Here is a 27,615-nt window from a genome sequence, read left to right as displayed (position 1 = left end):
TGTATTTTCAGCACATTGTCTATACATGAACTGCACTTTCCTGAAGCTTTTGAGACAAGTGCTGTTCCCACTATGTAAATTCACCACTGTCCACTGGTTAACTGCTTTATTGCATGGGAGAATTTTCAGCAGCTATTATTATATTATGGTAAGGAAGACTTCAGGAGGAACTAACATCCCTTCCCCATCACACCACGTCACATCAGCGAAGGTTGTGTCTGGCTGGGCTGAGTGGGAAGCGGAGTGTCAATGATGTTGACGGGTATTTTGAAAGCCGGCACATCTGTGTTGATTTAATGCGGAGAAAGAGAAGATGACTATGGCTAGTCACGTGATAGACGGTACATAAGTTTATCGCCAGGCTGAATCACAGTATTGAGAGTATTAATTTTTCCTCATTAGCCAGAGAACACGGTAACTACATATTTGAGGATACACAGTAGGATTAGATTACAATTCCTGTTCCCGTCTGATTCTTACCAGGGCATGAAATGCAATTATGTCAATCTCTTTGAATTAATCCATCAATTTGTCACTTAGGGGTTTTATAAAAGTTAACTGTATAAACAAATGAAAGTGAAAGTATGTTTTAATGATGATTGAGAACACTTTTTACAATTTTTTTTAAAAACCATTAAATGATAACAGTCCTTCTTTTGTACTGGTTATAGTGGAAAATGAAAAGTTTGGAGAATGTGGCTCTGAGGGAGGGAACAGGAAAGAGGGAAGGGGGTGGAATGTTGGCCCTGGACTAAGTACTTTTATAAAGGATCCTCCATACTCATACTGCTTAAGGGCACTATGAAGCTTATTATATGGCAATAATCTTAGCACAACATATTTTCCTGTTAGAATATCCTGTACCATTACCTTGAACTTTTTTGGCTTAAAACTGAAGTATGTCTGAACATTATGTGTAATGTAATTCCCACAAATGAGCTTCTGTTTGGGGGCAAAAAAAAAAAAAAAAAAAAAGGCAAGTGGTAATAAATCTGTAATCCCTACTACAGTTTTCAGGATAACCTTTATTGGTCTGGGCTCAACAGTTTTAGACGTAGGTATATAACATATGCCAAATTAGAAATGTGAAATCCATCAGCGGATCTCATTGATACAGAATGGTTGCATAAATAGCTTGATTCTTCAGAGCTTTATGTATTTATTTTTTAGAGAGCTATTATAAATAGCTTTACTGTTTGTTGTTTGTTTAAAAGAAAAACAATAAGGAGAGAAATTTGCTCTAGGTTAAACAATTGGGAATTATCTTGGAGTTGCCTGCCTTCGAACACAGTTGGGCAGAGAAGTACCATAGCATTAAAGAAAGAAAAGGATTATTCAGAGGGGGACTGGGTGCACTTTCAGGGCCCTAGGGAGGCTATGGCACTCCACTCTTGAGTTTGGGATGGAGAGGAGCACAGGGCTTGTCACCATACTCCTGCCTCTGCTGACAACTGCTGGAAGACCTTTACCCCTCTAGGCCTCAGTTCTCAGCCACAAAATGGTAGATGATCTCTGAAGTCTTTTGACTGTGATATCCTGTAATTCTCTGCTTTCCTCCATTTAGAAAACCTAAGAATGGAGGTCAGCTGTATACACAGGGGGCCATTTTAAACCAAGAGGCTATTTTAAAATTCACTGCTATACCTCAGAGGGGTGAAGTAAAAGCAATTGCACTCACTCCCTTTGAAGGCAGAAGGCTGCTGGCGGTGAGAAGACCACAGACAGAGACGGACCTGGAAGTCTGAGAAGCCACACCAACCCTTTTTTGTCTCTTAGGGGTTTAGAGAGTATATAGAACTTCAAATGAAAGTTCCCAGGCATGTATGTACCCTAAATTCTCTAACTCATCTGCAACTCCTTAGTCTGAAATGGAAAATTCTATTTTGGGAAACTGTCTAGAGACGCATTTAGGCTAACATGAAGGAAAAGATGGAAAGCAAACTTGAACATAAAACATGGAAACTCTCACAGAACTGATGAAAAAGGAAAGTGAAATTCTTTCTTTAAAGCACACACCAGAATAAAGTTCTAAGGGACTCAAAAAGAATGTTCCCACAGCACCTGTCACTTTCCTACTATATTCTGTTCACCCCTTAATTATTTGCACAATGTCTGTGGCCTCTTTTGGGCTGGAAGACTTCTGAGGTTGGCGACTATGACTGCTTTGCTCAGTCCTATACCCGGGAATTAGCCCAACATCCGCCAGGCAGAAAAGGATGGATGAAGGTTTGTTGAGTGACTGAATGGCTGAATGGAGAATGCAATTAATTTTATGAGAATATCCAAGATGTGGAACACTCAGGACATTAGAACGTCAATTAAAAAATGACCAACATTTGTTCTATTTTTTTCTGCTTCCCATTCTACCAATGACCTTTCCTAAGAAATAACTCATGCCTTTCAGTTTGAAAGATAATCAAAATCATTTTTTGTTGGAAAGCATAACTTTTTCTTGAAAAATTCTCAAACTGGGTTTCATCTGTATTTCATTCCTGGTATAACTAATTTTTTAAATGGTAAACCCCCTCGTCGTTTAAATGGTAAACGACGCTGTTTTCCCAAAAATCTGTACTGAGGTGGATCCTTGCAATGTCCGCATTTCTGTAAGAAAAGGGTCCATAGCCCGTGACGTATGTCACCCTGTTATTGCCCGATAGCCTGAAAAACCTTTCTTTACATGTCTAGCAATGACACTAACCTGCTCCGTTAAGAGCTCTAAGAAAAAGTTGTGTGATAAAAATGCCAGGGCCTGCTTATCTGAAAGGATCCTTCCTAGTTCAAAGGGTCAGTTTCACACCAGGGTCCCAAGTCTTATCAGCTGACTCCTCAGAGCCTTGCCATTGTAGAACAAAGGAGGCCTGCGAAGGGCATGACAATGGTACCATCACCAGACGCTTCAAAAGCAGCAGGCACTGCACAGGGGATTCCCTGAGTTTGCCCCTCACTGGGATGTTTACACACACGTTCCAACAGCTCATCGCACAACAAAGGCCAGACAGCATAGTCAAGGGCACTGTGCTTGCAGGGTACTCAAGGACTCTCTGTCTTCACCAATAAAGCCCAGGGAAATCTTCAGTTCAAGCACCATTTACTCCATACACTGTGTTCTCAAAAGACAAGGGTCTCATCACCAGGGTTAGGTGGCGGGGGTGGGGGAGTGGGGCAGGGGGGATGCATCTCAGCTTCGGGGGTTGTGTCCTCAGCACACAGAAAGAGAGAGAGGCAAAGAAAGAAATATGCCCAAAGATAACCCAGAATAATCTTCAGGTGTCCGTGTGGATTTTGCAGGTGGTGATAAAAATCAGGTTAAGAGACGATACTAGCTTGCAAGATGCAAAGGGAAAGCCTGCAGTTGTGAGGTTAACAGAAAGAAGAATTTCTTGAATTCCCTCTGAGGGTCTGGCCTTGTGGGGGAGGCTCTGACCTGTTGGCTTTGTTTGTCTGACTTCCCCGAAAATTAGAAACAAATGCCTATTTTCCCAAATCAGGGTCCCTGGGGGAAAAGGTATGGAAATCCAGTATCTGTGAAAATGATTTAAAAGCTGACCTTTGAGATTCCCCAGCCTATTCGGGGAGATGTGTATTAGAGACATATATAAATAGGATTATTTCAAAGAAACTCAGGCACCTTCATGCGAGAAACAGGACACTAACTGGGGAAAAGAAGGCTAAATGGGGATCTCTTCAGGATCAAAGGTTAAGTTATAAGGCTTTCTTTATTTTTCAAAGCAAGTGCCTGTGCTTTGTACACTCTGGGATGCCAAGGGTGTTTTAAAAACAAGCAAACAACCTCCTATGATTATAGGGAATCCTTTGTACACTGTAAAGAGCTTGGCGGATTGCTAAGGCCCCAAAAGACTTGTGAGGTCTAGGCAACTAGAATCTGCCTGCTTCTCCTTCGTCCCACCACACTCCCCTCACTGAGGCTGAGTGTCCCTGCCTTGGTTCTTCCGAGGTTCCCGTCTCTGCTTCAACCCTAACGAGGTGCTGAATGCCCAGTAAGATGGTCTCCCTATAAACCAAATAAAAGGTTCGGACAAAGTCCCCAGAGAGTTGGATGCATCTTTTATGGTCAAGAAAGAATTTCAACATTTTAGTGAACCTGTGAAGCGGCCACCGTATTTACAGGGCCTCCCCTGCCCTCTCCGGAGTGATTGATCTTCACGGCACCTCCCCCATCAGCCAGATGATTATTTTACGTGATCGCATTGTTTGATCTTGGCCCCTGGCCCCGCCTCCCTGCACCGTGAGGCGCGCCAGCTCCGCGGACAAAAGATTTCTATCCATTTCGTGCATTGATGTCGCTCCCGAACCTGGTGCATAATAGCTACTCAATTAGTATTTGTTACATAAATGCCTGTTAGCAGCTGTGCTGGGCACTGGGGTGTAAACGAGAGTACCAGCTGCTCTTGGCCCTGCAGTGATTCTTGGTCTACTCCCTGTAGATGTTTATACATCTGCAACGCTTTCCTCGTTTTTAACGCCTCTCTCTTGCTCAAAGCTTTAGTGTGTCTCTAAAAAAATTATTACACCACAAAACACGGATACGATCTCATTGTATATTAGGAAGCTATTCAATTTAGTATCTGCAGTACCCCCAGACTATAACCGTTCCAAAATGCATTTGTTGCTTTTCAAAATCCTTTGAGGCGTCATCATTGCAATAAAATCGTCCAACAGTTGCATGGTATACAAATACATCCCCAAATCATGAAACATTAATGATCTAATAAAAGCAATTAGTTTCACGTTGCAGCAACCGAAACTATGTCTTCTATTCTGGGATTTAAGAACCTTTTATTTTCTGCATTTCATATCTCCCTCTGTGTGCTCCAGGAAACCATTAGATTCCCCCACCAGAGAGTTCTCTTATCTCATGGTTCTTCGGCAGGAGAAGAAAGACCCTCATAATTTTTTTTTTCTTCCTCTGAATCTCTTGTCAGCATTCCCATAAGAAATGGTTATCCAAATACCGCTTAATTACTGCCACAAAGAATGCTTTCACTAACACATGCAGACCAACAGAAACACCTTGGGAAATCCGAGGGCTGATGAGCTCAAATTAAATCTGAAAAATCTATCTATTACTTATTGTTAAAGGACTTACCAAATTGAAAGATTCACATTCCTAAAATGAGAACAAAGTTTCTTTGCCCATCCTGGCCGATTCTATTTGTTAAAATTTAGTTTCACAGCTGAATTTACACTGAAATTTCAAGCTGAAACTACACAGGCACGTGGTTTAAAAGTCAAACAATTCTAAAAGGCTTGTTCAGAAAAAACATCAGCCCCTGTTTCTCTCCTGTTTTGCTTCCCCAAAGCAACCACGTTCATCTTTTTGTACTGATTCTTTTACTATTTATTTGCACTTATTCTAGATAGAAGACAGATTACTACTTTGATTTCTTTCTCTTTCTTTTACTCCTTTTTGGATTTTATTTATGGATTTATGGATTTATTTATTTAAGAGAAAGCGTGCATGAGCAGGGGGAGGGGCAGAGGGAGAGAAAGAATTCCAAGCAGGCCCCACACACAACACGGAGCCTGACTGGGGGCTCCATCTCCTGACCCTGAGATCATGACCTGAGTCAAAATCAAGAGTCAGACCCTTAACCGAATGAGCCACCCAGGTGCCACGTTTCTTTCTTCTTATTAAAAACACACATTTTCTATTAACTTCCACCCTCACTCTATCCCATGTCCCTTTCATGGGAGGTTAACTTCTTAACACCTTCAGGCCCGCTTTTCCATTTATGTGCCCTTAACCTCAACTGACGCTTTGGCAGACTAATGAATTCTAAGCCTGAACTGATTTCTCCTGAGAATTCTGGAGGTACCGCTCTGCTGTCTCCTCTACCTTCTAGTGTTGTCATTGTGATTTTTCACATTTTACATGAAACCTGTTTGTTTTTTACTCGCTGGAAGGTTAAAAAACCTTTTATGCCCCTTGCATTCTAAAATTAACTCTAAAATGTGCCTCTTTTCAAGCACTGCACTACGGATTTGGTGAGCCTCTCAATCCAGAAACTCATGTCTTACAGTTTGGAAATGTATGGAATTATTTCTTTGATGATATCCTTTCCTTCATTTTCTCCTCCTATTTAGATGCTAGTTCCCTAAACCAGACTTCCAATTTTCTCACCTCTTCTCTCCTGTCTTGCATTTCTCAGTGTTTTTTACTTTCTAGGAAATTTCCTACCACTGTCGTTTCCAAGACTTCCAGTGAATGGTTTCCATTTCTTCTTTTTCATTAAAAAAAAATTTTTTTTTAAATTTATTTGACAGTGAGAACACAAGTAGGCAGAGAGGCAGGCAGAGAGAGAGGGAGAAGCAGGCTCCCTGCAGAGCAGAGAGCCCGATGTGGGACTCGATCCCAGGATCCTGAGATCATGACCTGAGCCGAAGGCAGAGGCTTAACCCACTGAGCCAACCAGGCGCCCCTCTCATTTTAAATTTTTGGTTAGGTACCCCTCCCTCCACTGCCTCACAGGTAAGACAGCCTCTGTTCTATCTTCACCTAAGCATAAGACTTCTTGAGCCTTTGGGAGTTCTATGGTATAACTTAGGTTGCTTCTCAACTTTCTTCACTTCTCTATTAGGATCTACCTTCTTAGGTCCTCTAAGTCAGTTACTACTAAATCTCCCATTTTTAGCCTCCAAACTTATTATCTTCTTCTTTCCCATTCTTCTCACCTGTGTGGGTCATCTCCTTTTAAAAATTATTTATTTATTGTCATTTCAGTGAAATTTTGAAAGAGGACAGAGCCAAATGTATATATCCAATCTGTCATCTTTAACTAGAGTTCCTTGTTTCATTTCTTCCACGGGCTGGTTCCATCTCCAGCCACCAGGCTCACCTGCCTCCTTCAGACTCAAGGATACCTTGCAGCCCTTGAGGTCTTAGTCTGAAGGGAGAAGAGAGGAATTTCAGTTGATAAAAGGCAAATGCGGCCTTCAATACTTAACCAGGCACTTAAGAAGAGTGGGGTATTTTCTTTGGTAGTCTAAAGGGTGGTTTTTTCTATCGTAGATGGATTTCTTTCTGCACACCAGACAGACATGAATTTCTGGAGTTTGGAGTGGGAATTAAAAAGTCTCAGGATGTCTCTTCTGGACTTGAGCTTGTAATTCTAAAAATAAGAGAACTTAAAACTCAGTCTAATACCATGCTTTCATTTCATTAGCATGAAAACTAGTTTTACTGTAGATATTGACTAAATTAAAAATATCAAACATTTTTGAGTATAGATATCTTGATAACACTATAATTGTTTGCCTTCTAATGAGACTGATTTTCTGCACCCTGGAGAATTTCTCATTTTTTCAACCAGAGTGTCTTTTCCTAATAAGCACAAACAATAAGTATACAACATGCTGAAATCCATATGTTGTGGATTTATTTTTTAACGAAGCAAAGTTATTTAAGTTCTGACACTAACAACAGCTGCCATCTCAATTTGAAAGTGTTAAAAATAGCTCAGTGTCCTTAATTTTCCTATATTTGTCCTTGCATCTGTCTTCCAATTTTAAAACTAAAGTCCTATTGAATTCACCAATATAAAAGTTATAAGATGAATTTTAATCCTATTTTTTAAATCCTATTTTTATTTAAAACCGAACTATATTTAACATTATCATCTAGTTAGATATCTTGAAATGTATGTGGCAGTCATCTTCTGGCTGAGGCAGGAATAATACATCTTCTGTTTCTCAAAAAACCAACAATCATGTTGGTTTTATCATTTATCAGAAGGGGAGCCTCTGATAAATGAAACTTTATTCTTATTCACAAGATAACCTTCCAGTCTTGGTTCATTGAACAGCTCTGCTCTTTGCCCATTGTGCTACCCTCCATTTCCTAGTCTAAAATGGGGGCAATAGTAGTATCTACTTTGTGATGTCGTCGCTGTAGGCAATGAGGGGATGACACACAGAAAGCCCTACGCCTCCCATGAAATGCACTGTGGCTTCATAATCGGTAATTCCCTGCTTTATTTGGGAAAGTCAGATCCGAAATGTTGAAAGTTACATCATTTCTCTCTTGTGGTACACGACCCTCAATTAGTAATCATTATCATCGTTAATACTGAAAAATATCTTCCATGTGACAAATTCTTTTGTTTTCCCAGCGTGGAGGGTCAGAGGGAGAGGGAGAGGGAGACAGAATCTTAAGCCGACTCCATGCCTTGTGTGAATCCCGACTTGGGGCTTGATCTCACAACCCGGAGATCATGGCCTGAGCCGGAAATCAAGAGTCAGATGCTTAACCAACTGAGCCACCAGGCGCCCCATGTGATAAATTTTTTTAATGATAGGATTTTTTTAAAAGATTTTACTTATTTATTTGACAGAGATCACAAGTAGGCAGAGAGGCAGGCAGAGAGAAAGGGGGAAACAGGCTCCCTGCTGAGCAGATAGCCCCTTGCGGGGCTTGATCCCAAGACTCTGGGATCATGACCTGAGCCGAAGGCAGAGGCTTTAACCCACTGAGCCACCCAGGTGCCCCCCATGTGATAAACTCTTAATAGCATTTTTCTCACAGTGATTTCCAGGGAACTAAACTGTTGCCTCTACTGTGTGGTTAATAGGTATTTACTGAATTTTTAGAACTAGCTTTCGGCATTCATCAAATAGAAGACATAAAAAAAAAATAGAAGACCTACTTCAGACCTTTGTGGCCCAATGTCCTTAATCAATGCCGTCCCCCTTCTCTGATCTGGGTGAGCAAATATTGATCCGTGGTGGTGAAGGTTAACAAGATAGCATTCCTACACTTAGTAAAGTGACCTATTCTTTGGATTAATCCATAGATGGATGAACTTTTTCACCAAAGTAGGCTCTGTAATTCTAAACCAGGTGACGAAGCATCTGTAGAAGGAGTAGCTAAAAGGGGTGGGGTGAAATTAGGTACCTTAAAAACAAAGCTGAACTCTGACCCATGGCTTTGAGTGTTTTAATCCAACAGTGACTTTTTACAGCAATTCAGATACCATCAATGGAAGACCTATGTGTTTAGCAACACAGGCATACGCTTTAAAAAACAGCTGAGAAATCCTGACCTCAGCCATCATTTCTCCGTCTCCCTTGTCCCTCCCAGGAGCAGGAGCCCAGCATACCGTATTTCAGACCGCAACACCGCCTGCCCCTCCTGCTGATGTGGTCCCCCTTCCCACCGCCGCTGTTTTATGTCGGGTAACCATCGGTCCCATGTGGCTCCGGAACATCTTAGTTGGTGTCTGTTTTCCAGGCACAGTTACTGACAGCACCCTCTTCCACTCTCTCAAGTGTCCAGGTTTAGATGACAAAGTATAAGGTCACCCGAATCTACAGGTCACCAGATCTATGGAGGATGCGCACTTACTGAAGTAGGGAAATTGTATGGAATTTCCACAGGAACACAGATGAGGTCCCTATTGCACACGGGCCCCTGGACCCCTCAGCATGTTTGTCCAACGGAACCTGAACTATGGAAAAGAAACATGCAGGAACCTGGCAGACGATGACCACGAGACTATTAACAGATAGTGGACTTCGCAGGAGGACAGTTAGAATGCTAACTCTCCCATTTACCAACTTCATGATGGGGAGCCAGTCATTTCACTCTCTCTTAGCCTCTGTTTCCTCAAGTATGGAAACAGGAAAAGTCAATGTTTCCTCAACTATGCAATCCCCCACCCTGGGAGGGGGATTAAATGAGATGATGCATGGAAAGCACTTAGCACAGTGGGGAGATAGTGTGAACAAGGTCAATGGCAAAGGGCTCTTTATATTGTTTTAATTCGATTGAGGCTTCCCCTTAGTTCATGTGTTATCTACATTAACAGTACATTTTCAATTTAAAATATTTTTAATTTTAAAAAGTTCTGTAATTTAGGCAGAGCGTCAAACTATTGATTGAATTTGGGTGCTTAACAATAGTAAGGTATTACAAATCTGAACAGAAGCTTTAAAGAAATTTCAGTATGTGCTCAATCCAAATCAGATGTAATGTCATGGTATATATTAACATTTACTGAGAGAAGGACAAATGAGTTAAAGATAAACCTTATAATCCATCAAGGTAATTTCTAGTGTATTAATATAAATATAAATCATATAATTAAAAGTCAAAAGAATGAGGGTAAACATATTAAAACCTTATTTTGAAAAAATTATATTTCTTTACTAATTATACATTTAATGGGTGAAGGAAAATACATTTAAAATTAAAAGATGATTAAAAAAAATTAAAAGGTAATTCAATCTCAAAATGGTTGTGAACAAAATCTAGTTAAAAGTGGTAACAGTTAGGGGCACCTGGGTGGCTCAGTGGGTTAAATCCTCTGCCTTCGGCTCAGATTATGATCTCAGGGTCCTGGGATTGAGCCCCGCATTGGGGGGGGGTGTCTCTGCTCAGCAGGGAGCCTGCTTCCCCCTCTCTCTCTGCCTGCCTCTCTGCCTACTTGTGATCTCTCTTTCTCTGTCAAATAAATAATAAAATAAAATCTTAAAAAAACAAAAAAGTGGTAACAGCAAGGGTGCCTGGGTGGCTCAGTCATTGAATGTCTGCCTTCTGCTCAGGTCATGATGCCAGGGTCCTGGGACTGAGCCAGGCATCGGGCTCCCTGCTTTGCTAGAAGCCTGCTTCTCCCTCTCCCACTCCACTCCTCCTGCTTGTGTTCCTTCTCTTGCTGTGTATCTCTCTGTCAAAAAAATAAATAAAATCTTTAAAAAAAAGGGGGGGGTGGTAATAGCAGAAATTAAACAACCAGGCAAAATTCAGCAGAAATGCTCTTGAAATCTGTCCCATTTCTCTCAACACCGAAAATGTCTCCTATGAAGACCGTATCCATATAAACAATGACAAGTAAGACAATTACTCTGAGAAAAAGCTAATTTGGTTTTAGTTGTACCAATACTTCAAGTGAAATAACGGATTTTTAGGACTGCCACTTTCTACTTTGCTTATACAACTAGAATAATGTGGAATTATTTCACATTATTATGTGGACTATCATCCATTTGTAGTAAGACCAGAACAAAGTGGCTCAAATTTGACTATTTCTTTTTTCTTCTCATATAATTCAGGTTGTATCTTAGTCTTGAAATTTGCAAGTTAGGTATTGTAAATCTGGTTTCCAAATTATATCACAGCACAAGCCACAGAATTACCACCTCCATGTGCCAAGAGAAAGGGTATTTATCTGTATCTTGTTTTAATAAATGTAACATACAGTCAAAAAATATTCTAAATTTTTTAAAATAAGAGCTGCGTACCTCTGAAGCTAAAATGGCCTTGGTCACATTCATACTCCTTTCCTTAGCCCTGCCAGTGGTGTTCTGCCACGGGAAACCCACCAGTGCATCAAGTGAGTTTCGTTACTTTGTTGGCTGGACAACGTTTTGTTTTTTCCTATTAGCGAAGAGAATCTTTCTTTAAAGCAAGAAATTGGCAAAGTTATTTTTAAAGTGGATATATTACATAAATTTGATCTTAAGGGATCAAGCAATTTTCAGTGAACTCCCTTGAAGAAAGCAAGCTTTGTTGTTCCTCTGTCCATTTTATCCCTGGCCACTTTAATAGAAGGACTTTAACAGGAGGACTACTCCAAAGCAGTTCATATTAGTTTAAAAAAAAAAAACCAAACCCTCTGAGAATAAAAAAAAAGTTGATTCTAAGAGTTTTTAAGTCGCCTTTAAACTTGGAATAGGCATTTAAATGTTAACCAAGATGACGATTTCCCAAATTTTCTTCAAGCCCAATGTGTACAGGGCCAGCTCTTGAAGTTTGAACAAGATATGGGGAACTGGGTCTTTTTGTGCTACTTTACAGTGAGGTCATATTTCAACAAACTTTTTCAGGCTAGGGCATTTGTTCCCAACTTTGTCGGAAATGATTAAGTTGATATTCACCTCTCTTGAGTCTTCAAACAACCAAAAAGAAAAGGAGGGACACTAAGAGAAACAATAGATTTTCACACACATCTTTCACATACTCAGTGTTTCAGATGGTTCAAGAAATGCCCAATTATAAATACAAGCCCTCTAGGTGTATTAAAGGGTAAAAATCTAGGGTCACATTATGTAGTACAGGTGGAAATACAGCTATAAACACAGAACAGGTGATTTGGATAAGCCTGTAACTTTTATCTATATGCAAACTTATCCAGTAAGACTCTCCTATCCCATACTTAAACAAAATTAAACCTTGTCAACCACAAAGTTCAGAATAAAGATCTTTGATGTCAAACATAGCATTCTGAAGCAAGTTTTTATTAACTAGGCATTTTGTAAATAACATTTATCTTCAAAGTACCAAACATAGGACCCATTCCCAGGTAAATGGTAAGTGGTTAGGAACAACTGGGTTGAATTAATTTATGACCCTAAACATTCTTTCCTCCGAAATATATTTTAACACTTTAATTGAATTGACCATGGCTTCATTGAGCTAATCAAAGGCACTTCCTATCTTTAAGCTAATTTTATTTCCACCAAGATGATCTATGCAATACATGTAATTTGAAACAGCAAGTACATCTATAATACAGAAGCTCTCTAAAATGTGTTTTGTATAAAATGTTTGATTATGAAAATCAAAGCTACTCTAGAGCACTGTATATTCTAGAAAAACAAGGGACCAGTAAGTGCTAGCACCCGAATTTTAGCTATGGAATCTTGATTTTTTTTTTCATATTTTTTTTTACTAATCCAATAGATTCAAAGTATTCCTGAAATAATAAAAGAACCAAAGTTAAGCCCCTGAGTAAAAATTGTCAGTAATTGCATTATTAAATTTTTAAAATTTATCTTAAAATTCTCCTGTATCAGTTATGATCCTTTTTAGAATAGATGTTTGTTTGAAAGACAGTGAGGCACGGTGGTTAAGGAGATGGGTTCCGGAATCACTGAAACGTGGTTCATATGGCAGCTTCGCCACTCACTAGTTATGTCACCTCCCCGTGCCTTCATTTTCTGTTGTCTAAAGGCAATAATAGCACCTACGTCATAAAGTTGTTGATATGGGCAGTAAGTGTGATAATTCATAAACCACCATGCCTACCACATTATTTGCTCAATGGATGTGAAATGTCATTATTACCAGTACACCAAGTCCATTACCAAGGATAAAGAGGGACAGAACACCTCTTCCCAACAACACAGTGCAAAGCATTTAAGCTGTCTTCTGTTTGAAACAGAGTTATGGGATCTTAAGTATATGGAAACATGCAGCAAAGTCCTGTAGGATTTTAAAATGCCAACATATACAGTGCAAAACCAAGATGATCATATCTTCTTTTAAAGATTTATTTATTTATCTTAGAGGTGACAGGTGGGCAGAGGGAGAGGGAGAGGAAGAGAATCCCAAGCAGATTCCCACTGAGCAAGGAGCCCAACCCAGGGCTCAATCTCACAACCCTCAGATCATGACCTGACCTGAAACCAAGAGTCAGACACTTAACTGACTGAGCCAAGATGGTCATATCTTTTTTTTTTTTTTAAGATTTTATTTATTTATTTGACAGAGAGAATTATCACAAGTAGGCAGAGAGGCAGGCAGAGACAGAGGGAGAAGCAAGCTCCCCGCTGACCAGGGAGCCCGATGCGGGGCTCGAGATCATGACCTGAGCCAAAGGCAGAGGCTTAACCCACTGAGCCACCCAGGTGCCCCCCCCCCAGGTGGTCATATCTTAATGAAACCTCTGATCCAGGCTGAGCTCAACTGGTGGGATATGCGGGCAAAAACTCGGGCTGGAGATGCATTCACATATATTTCTCAGCACTTTCCTGGATCCTAAGTGACAAAGATAATTTCAAAAAACAGATCTGTATTTAAATAGTTGATAATCTGGTAGGGGAGATGCACTATTATAAGCTGGTACAATGTTATTGGGGTCAGAGGACAGAAGACAAACTGTGTTGAGGGAATCAGGAGAAGCTTCAAGACGACACTGGAACTGGAACTGGAAGATGAGTAGTTAATGTACAGGGCAAAAGAATGATGGAAAGGTCTGTTAGGAATAAGGAGGACAAATCTGGGCATTTTCCTACCTGGAGAGGTACAGAGGTTCCATGGGCACAAATGCAAAAATGGTGGATAGAGATGCCTGCAGGAGTGGTCTGGGACCACTCTGCTAGGGCCTTGCAGGTGAACTCTGCTGAGTAGTGACCTACTGGCATGTTCTGACAGGGCCAAGCCATGATCAAAATTGCGTTCTAGCACAGTGACCATGGTCACAGCATAGAAAATGGGTCAGGAGTACAGAAAGACCACTTAGGAGGCTGTGACATGATGGGTGATGGTACCTTCAAAGTAGGGTGGGATGACAGGATGATCTGAAGGGCACTTCCCAGGTAGAACCAATAGCTTACAGTGCTTGGGGTGACACAGGAGTGACAGTCAAAGATGATGTGTCCAATGTCAAGCTGAGGACAAGCGCCATCGCTATACATTCAGGTGACTAAATCAATGAAGAAAGGAGAAGAGAAGTCACGTGGGGCCATAAGGAAGTGTAGAATTTAAGGGTATACTTCTCCTTCTCCTCTCTTTCCATGGTGAAAGTCAAGATGGAACTCAAGATTCACTTAGCAGGCAACACGAGGAAGCACTTCTAGTAACGACAATTATTCAGACTTCACTGGAAGTCCCCAAAGACATAGTTTGGGTCTGGCACAGAGAGGGCATTTAATAATTAACAGCTGTTCATTGACTTTGTTAAGCAGAAACTGAATAAAGGAGTGGACTGTGTCTCAAAATCACCTGAATCTTCTGAATCCTCCTGCGTCTTGGCTTCTTCATTTATAAAATGGAGATGAAGAAGAGGGGAGCTTGGCTGGCTCAGCCCATTAAGCATCTGACTTTGGCTCAGGTCATGATCTCGGGGTCCTGGGATTGAGCCCTGTGTCAGGCTCCCTGCCAAGTGGGGAGTCTGCTTGTCCCTATCCCCCTGCCCCTCCTCCCACTCATACTCTCTTTCTCAACTAAATAAATAAGAAAAATTTTTATTTCTTTAAAAAAGAAAATGTTAGAGGGGCACCTGGCTCAGTGGGTTAAAGCCTCTGCCTTCGGCTCAGGTCATGGTCCTGGGGTCAAGCCCCGCATTGGGCTCTCTGCTTGGTGGAGAGCCTGCTTACCCCACCCTGCCTGCCTCTCTGCCTACTTGTGATCTCTGTCTGTCAAATAAATAAATAAAATCTTTAAAATGTTAGAAATTAAAGAAAATTTGTAAAATAGGACATGATCAAGAAGTATTTATGTTGGGAAAAATGGTTACTAATTCTGTATCTAATGATATGTAACCTATTACATATTTTATACATATGCTGTACTATTTCATGTCTAAGTTTTTAGTATCTTTTTGTCATGAAGCAATTAAACAAAAAGAATAAAGTTCAAGTTTTCTCATACGTATATGGGAAAGCTAAATTTGTACATAAGTCTCAACTACAGCAAGTGAAAATACTTGTGTCAAGAGGGCTCTTAAATTTTGAGAAAAATGGAACATCTGCAAGAAGTCTTCATATTTAAAAAGAAAAGAATGTAGGACAGCCTGCCTTTACATCTGCCTTTAGATGTCATTTCATAATAAAACAATCATTTTTCAGATCTTAGGTAGTATGAAAATTTTAGATGCTTGTATTACAATTTTGACTTGCCAGAAATTTTTATATTCTATCAATGAGGCACAATTTGATGTATTCAGAAGTGTTTAAAAAACAACATTCTCCCCTTATTTGCGATCTCAATTCCTGTGGTTTCAGCTACCCATGGTCAGCAGGGTCCAGAAGCAGATGGTCCTCCTTGTGACACATCGCCCGAGGGTCGACAGTTGCCTCACACTGCGTCACAGAGCCTACGCCCTTTACCTCACTTTATCATCTATCATCTCAAGAAGGGTGAGGACAGTACAGTGAGACATTCTGACAGAGACCACATTTATATAACTCATTATGGTATGTTATTATAATTGGTCTGTTTTATTATTAGTTATTATTGTTAATCTCATACTGTCCCTAATTTATAACTTAAACTTTATCCTAGGTAGGTACATGCCAGAAAAAATAGTATACCTAGGGTCTGATCCTATCCATGGTTTCAGGGATCTATCAAAGTCTTGGAATATATCCCCTGTGGATAAAGCTGGACTACTGTGTAACAGCTAAACTCCATTTGTTTTTGTTTTTTTTACTTAGTTTTTAAAAAATTTGACTGATCAATTGATTGACTGGTTTAAAAGCGAGCAGGAAGAGGGACATGGGGAGACTCTCAAGCAGACTGGGCTGAGTGTGTAGCCCGACTCTGGGCTTGATGACATGACCCTGAGATCATGACCTGAGCCAAAATCAGGAGTTGGATGCTTAACCGACTGAGCACCACCCCCAATGCCCCAAGAGCTAAACTCCATTTGCTATCCTATAGTCCATGCTCAGAAACTCTCTACTGACACAGCTCTTAGAATGGCCCCAATCCAGAACACTGACAACATCAAGTGCTGGTAAGAACGCGGAGCAGGAGCTCTCAGATCATTGCTGCTGGGAATCAGAACTAAAAGAAAGGAGCTATGAAGCCATGAAAAGACATGGAGGAAACCAAAATGCATCTTACTAAGTGAAAGAAGCCAATCTGAAAGGGCTATATACTCTATGATCCCAACTGCGTGACACTATAGAAAAGACAAAAGTACAGAGACAGTAAGGAAGATCGGCGGTTGCCAGGGAGGAGGAATGAACAGGCAGACCACAGAGGATTTTGAGGGCAGTGAAAAAAATTCTGTGTGATACTCTAATGATGGATACATGTCATTACACACTTAAACCCAGAGAATGTATAGCCCCAGAGTGAACTCCAGTGGAAACTACAGACATGGGGGGTGACAATGTGTCCGTAGGGGTTCCTCAGCTGTAACCAATGTCTTGCTCTAGTGGGGGATGCTGACTGTGGGTGTGGGTGTGGGGGCAGAATGGATATAGGACATCCCTGTACTTGCCTTTAAAGTTGGCGGTGAACCTCAAACTGCTATGAAAAAAATAAGATCTTTTTTTAAAAAATCTATTGAACGTGTGAACGACATCAAGAAATAATCACCACATACCTGAGGTGGAGATGTGAGCTGTGTGATAAATGTGTGGGGGAGCTGTGCTGTTTAAGTTTGAAAAAGGACTGTGCAACTTCTTCTCCATCTTCCCGGTTGGAAAGAGTCCTTCTAACACCTCAGATAAATCAGGTGGAAACTGAGAGATGACTCTGCCTCTAGATTCCCCCTGCTAGAAACAGCCCCTCTTCCTCTGCCCCTCTGTCTTTGTAGTGAACAAATGTGTTATATTTAGACTTTTTGCTCTGTGGCATTACACATGGAAACGTTTATAAAATTACACTAAAATAAATGGCGGGTCTTTTTTTTTTTTTTAAATTAGGAAAAATACCTAGTCCTTCAAAACTAGATATTTTACTTTGATTTTATTTGTAGTCAAAATATTTCTCTGGAAGCATTTTCTATAGCCTTCATTACTCAATTAAACCTGTTTCTATGGAACTTTCATGTCACCAGCACATGATAATCCTGCAGATGGCAAAGGTTTAATACCGAATTAAACTAAGCTATTAATTATATACACAAGTTAAAAGAAATCTAAATGAACGACCTTTTAAATTCTTTTTTCATACTTCTAATAGGCAAAAATGGCAGCTGCTCATCTGCTTCCAAGCTGGAGGAAGAGAAAGGATGAAGCTTTTGTACTTTGCTACTTGTTTGCTTGAAATAAAATGTTACTCTTTTATTTCAAATACCAACACAGGGTATCACGTAAAATGTGATTCTGAGGGGCGCCTGGATGGCTCAGGCGGTTAAGTGGATGCCTTCAGCTCAGGTCATGATCCTGGGGTCCAGGGATTGAGCCCTGCATCGAGCCCCTCATCGGGCTCCTTCTCCCTCTACCTCTGCTCCACCCCCTACCCCACCCCCACCCCTGCTCATTCTCATTCAGGCTCTGTCTCTCCATCACTCTGTCTCAAAAAAATTTAAAAAAAAATTTTTAATGTGAATTATTACAGAAGCCAGGTCATCTCACATCTACTGCCTATATCTGATCTGAAATGAAAACCTATCCCACTCTGTAACATTCTGCACTGAACATGTATTAACTGAAAGGCAGACCATGAAGGATGTAGCTGGTGTTCACTGAAGACACATTCTGAAATTAATAAAGGGAAGGACCCTCTTTCTCAATCAGATGGCAAAGATGGGAAAAGCTTACTGCAAATTAGAAATAAAAGAGCTTTGTAAATATTTTTTTTGGATGATTAACTACTCCGGGGGAGGATAAAACAAAGCAACTAAATAATAATCCAAAACGTATAGATGGTAGACTGTCATACAACATTATCTTTAGGAAGTAATAGTTCTTTTCGTGTGTGTGGTTCTGAATACTCTTCTATTGAAAATTGGTCTTCTATTCTCACTCATAAGGAGAAAAATCCAGCTTGGAATTTCTGCTAAGAGGTGGGGAGGCTGATTCTTCATTCTTTAGACCCAAAGTTAGGAAAAAAGAAGAATTTACCAAATGGGATTACATTATGGATTTTTCTTTCTTCTTCCAATGGTGGACAATGTAATTTGTTATTTTATTTTAAAGATTTTATTTATTTGAGACAGAGTGAGAGAGAAAGCATGAGCAAGGGGGACCAGAGGGGAGGGAGAAGCAGGCTCCCCACTGAGCAGGGAACCTGATGTGGGGCTTGATCCCAGGACCCCAGGATCATGACCTGAGTCGAAGGCAGATGCTTAACCAACTAAGCCACCCAGGCACACCTGTTATGTATTATTTTAAATGAAACATTGACAGAGAACCAAAAACTCTTCATCTTATACTTTAGAATGGCATGAATCATTCCCCCTAAATTATATCCCAGTCACTATTTGGTTCAATAAATCCTCAACAATATTAAATTATTGAGTAAAACATAAGATCTAGTTCTTGAACTGGCATTTTCTTCAATAATACTCAGGGGATGAGGAAGAGGGTTCAGGAACTCCTGAAGGTTCCTGACATTTTCCCTTAGGATCCCTGAGATACCTAAGAAAAATACAAAATACAATAATCCGAAGGAAGGAAGGAAGGAGGGTTTAACAGAGGCTCTACTGGCCACATGATACAAAAACGTCAGTGTATTTTATCTAGTTAATATTACCAGAAAAGTACAACTGTGTTCATCAAATATATGCTCTAGAGCTAAAGATCCCAAGGCTTTGTTTTTAATATACAATGATACATAGTGTTAAATAGCGTTTATGCAAAACAATAAATCAAATACACTGGACCTCAGATAACTGATCTTTTAAGCTTACCCCCACCCCATGGTAATATTACAAAGACAAATCAGAAAGGTTTCAAAATGTATAGGTTGTGCATCTTTTCCTTTCAGTTAGGTCTACAATCAACAACCTAAAGTGAATGCATTTTTTTTTTTTAAAGATTTTATTTATTTATTTGACAGAGAGAAATCACAAGTAAGCAGAGAGGCAGGCAGAGAGAGAGGAGGAAGCAGGCTCCCTGCTGAGCAGTAAGCCCGATGTGGGGCTCGAACCCAGGACCTGGGATCATGACCTGAGCCGAAGGCAGCGGCTTAACCCACTGAGCCACCCAGGCGCCCCAGTGAACGCATTTTAATTTAGGAGGGAGTATAATGCTGAATTCTAGCCCTTAATACTTTACAATTCACATAAAACATGAAAATTTAGAGCAGACTTTTCAAAAGCTTAGTCACAGCTAAATTAAATTAATTTGAATAGAGCTGTTACAGGCATTTTTGAGTCAATGTAAAATGAGCAATTGCTAATGACCAGAATCATATCTTTCTCTACAAGGAAAATTATAACTAATAAGAAGCAAAAGCATTACTCCTTCCTTCCCCCCCCCTCCCCTCTCCTTCCCTCCCTTGATTTATATATTTGAGAGAAAAAGAAAGAGACAGCACAGATCACAGGAGCAGGGGGAGGGGCAGAGGGAGAAGCAGGTTCCCCACTGAACACAGAGCCTGATGTGGGACTCGATAGATCCTAGGACCCTGGGATCATGACCTGACCCGAAGGCAGACGCTTAACTGACTGAGCCCCTCAGGCAACTCTTTTATTTCTTATTTCTTCATTTCTTTGTAAGATCATCTCTCATTTAAAAATTTCCACTCTTCCAGCAATTCTACCACCTCTTGCAGTAAATCCTAAGGTAACAATCAGAGATATGCAAGAGGATTTGTGTACAGGGTGTTCAGAAAGTAACTTTAGTACTAAAAAATAGGAAGCAACCTGAAGATTCAATGTAATGGAACCAATCAAGAATTGGTTAAATAATTACATTCATGTAATATAAAGTTATACACCTATAAAATGATGCCACAGAACCAGAGCTGTCCAAGAGAAAGAGAACATGAGTATTTTAACTTTAAATTTTCCAGTAGGCACATTAAAAAAAGCAAAAACAAACAAGTGAAATTAAATTATTAATATATTTTACTTAACCCAATATTGCAACATGTAATCAATAGGAAAATTAATGAGATATTTTCCTTTCTGTACTACCTTTGAAAACTTTGAAAACTATAAAACTCCTATATTTATAGAACATCTTAATTCTACCTACTCACACCATTCTAGTGCTCAACAGCCCATGTTTCCCGTGGTTGTAGCACTGAACAGTGCAGCTACAGACAATGTTTAGGCCTAGAAAATCATTAATAATATATTAAAATTTAAAAAAACATTATATGACATATGTACAGTATAATTTGAATTGTATGCCTGAAAAATTCATGAGCAGGAGAAAAAAAGCACCAAAGGATATATACCAAAATGTTTAGTGTTATTCTGGGAAGCAGGATTATGGTTGTTCTCTTATTTTTTTTTTTTCTTTTCCTGTACTTTCTACATGTTTGACAATAAACCTGTATTATTTTGAAGTTCATAAATGACTCTGTTAATACCCTTCCATCAGCACTGATTAGATTAAGTTTATGACTTTAGCCCTTCCCCTCTAAGAATGCAACCCCTGAAAAGTGAATTTGTTCTGTATTTCATACTAGTGAATACAAATTTTATTGTCCATAGAGAATCATTCACCACTATGAATAAGTTATATTTTCAGCACAAGCCCTAACATTTGCCCCTTAAATGTGGTGTGTGTAATTACAATATAAGAACTGTGAGTAAATTATTTCATTGCCTGTTAAATAACTGTTTGTGAGGTCTAGACAACAATTATAAATAGCCATTATTTATAAAGTTTCCATTCAAAGAACTTGGGGAATGGTATAATAAATAGGCAACATGACTTGCACCTCCTCATATTCCCAAATTGTACAAAAAAGGAGAAAATACATAAAATTGGCAAAGATGCTAAACACTGACAAAATCCATTTGGAAAAAGTGAGACTAAGCTGAAGCGGATGTTGCGTGCCTGGCATCCTCCTGACACGGCAGAGATCTCGTCCTACTGACCATCTTCACCATGTTATTCCTCCTCCCCACAACACACACACACACACATACACACGGCTCTTCAGAAAAACTAGCCTACCTTTCTTCAGCCTTCTGTCTCAATATTCCCCCATCCCTAGCTGTGCACTGTCCGCTATGCTGGCATCCCTCACTGTCTCCTCCACCAAGTTCCCGTGACCCTGAAGCAAAAACCATTTGATGTTAACTTATTTCTTGGAGAAATATTGACTTAGCTCCTACTTACTGCATAAAGTGGACTTTGGGTGTGTAAAAGTACACAAAAATATAAAAATAATGACAGATAGTGGTAAGGACAATAAAGGAAAAGAAGAGGGAGCTGTGAAAGAAGATAATAGGTCAGGGGTACCTGGGTGGCTTGGTTGGTTAAGCATCTGCCTGGGCTCAGGTCATGATATCAGGGTCCTGGGATCAAACCCCATGTTGGGCTCCCTGCTCAGCGGGAAGCCTCCTTCTCCCTCTGCCTCTGCCCCTTCCCCCTGCTCATTCTCTTTCTCTCTCTCTGCCAAATAAATAAATAAAATCTTAAAAAAGAAAAAGAAAACAGTAGGTCAGAACTTGGCAGAAGATGAGGGGTAGTCAGGAAAGCCCTCTCCATTGACGAAGGACAACCCCACTGAGGAGACCTGATGGATGCCAGGTAGCCTGTGGGAAGAAACACTTTCCCACAGGGATGCACGTGCTGACCCAGGGTGGATGGAGGCTCAGGTGAGTTCAGGAACCCCAGTGTTGGCTGGTACTGTAAGGGAAGAATGCCGGAGCCATTTCGGCCCGTGGGTGCCAACAGTTTGCTAGCCATGGCTTTTATTATGATTATTAATGATAGGAGCGACAGAGAAAATGTAGTAAGCATTTTCAATAAGCCAGACATAGGCTGAAAGCTTTAGACATGATAATAGATTAACTCCTTACAGCAGCTCTTTGGGGTAACTATTATTAAGTGCCTGAGAGGTTAGTAACTTGTCTGGAGTGACATGACTTATAAAGGGCAGGGTTGGGAGCTGTGGACACTATGCAGAGTTCTTACCCTGTTTGTTGGACTGTCACTCCTTCCAAGTGTTATACCCTGTTGTCTGCTGCTCCCAGGGCTGTGAGGAAAGGAGCAGCTTTTTCAAAGAGGATACTGGAAGAAAAAAAAAAAAAAGAAACTGAGATTTGTATTTCCAGAAGGATAGAGCTACCTTATGGACATTAAAGACCAAATTCACTCACATCTAAACCACAGAGGAAGGACAAAGAAATGTGTATAGCATACTGTAGTAGAGATCTATGGGTTTTGTCCTCCTAACATCCATTTTCCTTTTTCCTAGTAAAAACAATTTTCTTTAGAAACACGTGCCTCCACCACTCTCACTCTTTGGTGGTTTTAGTGGGGCAAACCCCACTGCTGGCCTCAAAACAGAGCACATGATCCTTCAAAGCAAGGCAACTGGAACATTCCATTCCCTTGGCCAGTAACTGCTTCAGAGATGGTGTGACTGATGGCATATGAGCTCAGTCTGGGGCTTTCCTGAACTATTGAGAGAGCTATAAAGTTACAGCTGCTGGTATGCACACCTGCCTCCATGTTGGACAACGCAGCCTAAGAATGAATCCAGTACAGGAGGAAAATATGCCTAGAGATGAAGAGATGGCGTCTTTCAGAATCACTGAGCACATGGATTCAAACATGCTTGAAGCAATCTTAACTTCTAAACTTTTCAGTTTAATGAACTAACAAATTCTCTTCCTCAGAGAAGCCATTTTGACTTGGATTTTTCAACCAGAAGGGACCCGCTATGGATCGGAGGCAGAGCAGAGTGGATAGAAATGATGGTCAAAGTAAGGCCAGTCTTAGCCAACATGGCAGGAAGGTGGCCAGAAAGATCCTCAATTATATGGCCTTTGGAAAAACTGTCTGAGCAAGCCAGTGGTTGGAGTGGAACCGCTCTTCGTCCTCCTTGGAGGCAGGCAGCTAACGATACAGAAATGCAGGTGCATACAGCCAGCGGTCAACACATGCTTACTGACTGCTTGAGTTGTGCCATACTTGCGCTAGGGGCAGGACGACCCTGACAAACATGGCCGCTTTCCTCCCGGGAGCCCATCAGCTACTCTAGAGGGCAGGGGCAGGACGCACAGGTTAGCACGCCTGCATAATTTACCTACACACTGAACGCAGTGCAGTAAAATCAGCACTCAGTTAAAAAGAAATCCCTTGGTTCTCTGGTCTAGACAGAAGTCTCTCCCACTGAACTACTTAATGAAAGGCTTGATCGTGCAGAGGTCAAAAGATAAGGAGATCCGAAAGATGAATGCTCATCATTAGTAGCTGTCCCAAGAGCATAAAGACTTAAGAACTGGAACTAAGGGGATCGGAATGCACTCCAGTCTGTTTCCAGAAATGAAGCTGCTAAAGAAAGAAATCAACCCAGGAAACTGAGGACAGAATGTTAAGGAGGGACACCACAAGAGAGCCAGTATCAACAACACCTCTAGCTGCTATAAAACCACATCAGCTCTGGGAACTTTCCTTGGCCTTTCCCAGCCTGAGATCCCTGTGGCTAACGTCTCCTCCTGACCAGTGACTGTATTTTGCCCAGATTGGTTCTACATCCAGCAATCTCCTTAGTGAGACTGGACATTCGCCGTCCTTCCAAGCTCAGGCTCCAGTGCCCAGGAACTAATAAGCAAGAGCTCTGGCATCCTGCCTCCCTCCCCTCTGGCATGCCCCAGTCCTCAGCACTGGGAGTTCGTTGCACCCTGCAAACTTGAGCAATTCTCTCTCCTGAATCCCTGAACACATGTGCAGAAGGCCCCCACTCCCGAGTTCCCGAACCCTGTGTACCCGGCTGAGATGCCACCAGCTCCCGTGGGCCCACGAATGGGCAGGTTGCTTCAATGGCCCCTGGGCTCATCACTGTCTCCTTCTACCTCTTCCTGTTCTCTTGCCCACCCTTTCATCTCTCAAATCTCTTCCTTATGTGGTATGCACCTGTGTACATCTCTCGCCCTGTCTGTAGCAAGACTCATGAAGTTTCATGCCCAAATCATGGCAAATTTAACCCATTTTTAGTGGGCATGGGGGTACTGGTAAGTATACATATGATTAGCAATGCCCTTAAATCAAGTGGTAAAATTATATGTATCCACCTGTAGAGTTCTTTGGTTTTTCTTCTTCTTCTTTTTTTTTTTTTTTAAGATTTATGTTAATCTCCACACCTAATACGGAGCTGGAACTCACCAGCCCAAGATCAAGAGCTCCACCAACTGAGCCAGCGAGGCGCCCCTCTTTTCCCTTCTTATATTTACAAAATCTCAACATAAAGATCTTACTTAGGATGCTGTTAAAGTAAAACACCCCCCCTCAACACAAATATGCCACGGAATTGTCTCTGTTTTCCTCTAGCTGGGGTCTGAGGTGAGACTATTCTTAAACCAATTTACAAAGGAACAAGAAACAAAACAGAATAAAACAAAACCCCAGTAATACAGACCAAAGCTAAGGGACTTGAGAAACAACTCCGTTTGGTTATCTGAGTATTCATTTAACCATCCTATTCATTCAGGTAACAAGTATTGAGAGAGTGTTTGCCATGTCCCAGACAGTGATCTACGCCTTAGGGATACAACAGGGGACAAGACATTTTCTGAATATTTCATATGTACTGATGATCAAACCACGCTCTCCTCCTTTGTGGAGCCACTAATTAGTAAATCCATCTTTCATTCCTTCCTGCCTTGATGACTCTGCCCAGAATGTACTCTAAAAATGGCGTGTCAAGACTTGGCTGCTTCGAAGAAGCGTCTTCCCACAGAAACAGTGCTGTAACAGTTATACTAAAATAAAAACTGTGAGATCACCTAATCCAAGCAATCATCTACAGATGAAAATGTGCTCCATACAGCAGGCAGAGTGTGTTGAAACAGTATTTTATCTTTTGATTCTTAATCCAGTGTTCTCCTCCTGCACTGCCCAAAATGGTAGCTACTGGCCCCAGGCCACTACTTAAATTTAGATTTGGAATTAAAAATTTAGTGCCTCAGCTGCACTACCTACATTTCAAATGCTCAGAAGCCATATAAGCTAGTGTCTAGCACACTGGATGGCAAAAAAAAAAAAAAAAAAAAAAAAGACTATTTCCGTCATTGGAGAAAGTTCTATTGGACAATGCTGCAGGGTCTAAAACACTCTGCTTGCATTATTCTAGCTCAGTGTTTCTCACACTGTAACATGCATGGGATTCACCTGGGGATCTTGCTAGAATGCCGATTCTGACACAGTAGGTCAGGGGTGCGGTCTGAGATTCTCTGTCCTAATAAGCTCCAGGCAGGACTGCTCCAAGTGATCTATGGAGTATTAAGGTCCCAGCTCAGAACCACAGTGAATACTGCAAGTGTTAGTGTCTAATAGTTTAATGCATACGATTTTTTGTCTTCCCAATTAGGTTTTAAACTCCTTACGAGAGAACACCATACGTTCTTCTTCACATCTCTCATCATGGACTGCAGACTTCAGGGATGCCTGAGAATCAGTTTTCCTGTCTACAGGTACATGATGTTTGGCACAGACTGCTTCAGTGTTACATATAAATACACTTTTTTTTTCTTAAAAGACATTAGGTCTTTATCCTTCAATTGAATGCCTTCAATTTCTTAAAAGTAAGATACTGGTAGCTATACTATGTCAACTTCAAGAAAACACATGGGACTTCCTCTTTTTTGATGGCTTTAAAATGAAATGTAAATTTTGTTACAGCATATATAACTGAAAATAATTTAAGAAAGACAGGGTGCCTGGGTGGCTCAGTGGGTTAAGCCTCTGCCTTGGGTTCAGGTCATGATCTCACAGTCCTGGGATCGAGCCCTGCGTCGGGCTCTCTGCTCAGCAGGGAGCCTGCTTCCCCCTCTCTCTCTGCCTCTCTGCCTACTTGTGGTCTCTGTCTGTTGAATAAATAAATAAAATCTTTAAAAAAAAAAAAAGAAAGTTGAGAAAAATATATATTTGATAGCTGAAGGGACACCAAATAGTCTCTTATCATGACAAAAAATTGAATAGCCAAGCTTTATCTCAAAAATTAGAAAATGATTAAAATTCTTAGAAAACAATGCAATCAGAAATTTTAAGTGTGCCTTTATGTTACCGAGACCATACGTCCTACCCTGAAAATAGTTAGCAACCTTTTTTATGGGACAGCTGACAGTTGTGGTGGTATGAGCAAACACCTCTGTAAATTCTTACCATAGCTTTCTATCAGCATTGTCCATTTTTCCAGAAATTTCAGTAATCACTATTTGTAATCAGTTATTAATTAAGAACCTTGTAGTCAGGTTTAAAAGGTCAGTCATTTTTGTGTTTAAAAGTCACATATTTATGCATTCAGTTTCCAAGGAAATAAGAGCCCTTTGTGCCTTTCTAAATGTGTTCCTTACAAAGCAACAAGAAAAAGAGTTTTATTAATGCACAAGACTGAAAGAAATGTCAAGTATGCTAGAGTTCTGGTTTTGATTTTGGACTTCAGAGAAAGTTAAAGAAGCAGTGGAACAGAGCTCTTTAATTACAATCCAATGTCCTACAGAAGAATATTTGATATCTCTTCCAGTTGGCATTCTAGCCGATGTGAGGAGAAAATCAACCACGATCAATACAACATAAAGTCACTCCACCTCGTCAAGTTCATCAGGATTATACTGCGTATACATCACAAAACTCCCTGTTTTTGTTTAAGATCTTGTTTGACAATTATAAGATGGAAATGTTTTAAGAGTTAAATCAGTACTTTTATTTTTGCTACATAACCTAAGTCAGTGCAAGTTTGTGCTGAGGTTCCCAAACGCTCATGTCACTTTGGGAAGGTAACTCAATGACAGTATTGTTTTTTCCCCCCTCGGGAGGAGAGTAGACAGCTCTGACAGAAAGAGGACGGCAGGCTGATAGGTGAGAACTTGGGTCTGGGGTTGCTGCCTGCATACTGGTTCTCCACTCAGCCCCCTCACCATGTGGGCTTGAGGAAAATGAGCTACCTCTTTAAGATTCAGTTTTTTCATCTATAAAATGGGAATGAGACTAAGGTTTTTGGGAGCACTAAATGCAATACTGACCTTATATACAATATTTACCACAATAAGCAAGTACTTAGCAGAGTCA

At 40.6% G+C, this 27,615-nt stretch overlaps 1 protein-coding gene across 6 annotated transcripts in view; it reads right to left on the bottom strand.

The window, feature by feature from the left end:
• The window catches only part of PRICKLE1 (prickle planar cell polarity protein 1), a 111,194-nt gene that overhangs the window by 36,465 nt on the left and 47,114 nt on the right, over positions 1 to 27,615 (bottom strand). For 2 of the 6 annotated variants that reach the window (XM_047741904.1, XM_047741908.1), the window contains exon 2: positions 22,516 to 22,611. The exons of 2 other annotated variants lie outside the window; for them this stretch is intronic. The gene's annotated coding sequence lies outside the window, so the exon portion shown is untranslated. Of the gene's footprint in view, positions 1 to 21,549; positions 21,607 to 22,515; positions 22,612 to 27,615 lie in introns of those variants that run through there. 2 more of the 6 variants (XM_047741910.1, XM_047741906.1) reach the window with 2 other exon arrangements.

Source organism: Lutra lutra, chromosome 8 (genome assembly GCF_902655055.1).
Source record: "Lutra lutra chromosome 8, mLutLut1.2, whole genome shotgun sequence".
Lineage (NCBI taxonomy): Eukaryota > Metazoa > Chordata > Mammalia > Carnivora > Mustelidae > Lutra > Lutra lutra.
Note: the sequence above shows the minus strand (reverse complement) of the source record. Positions and strands in the feature narration are given on the sequence as shown.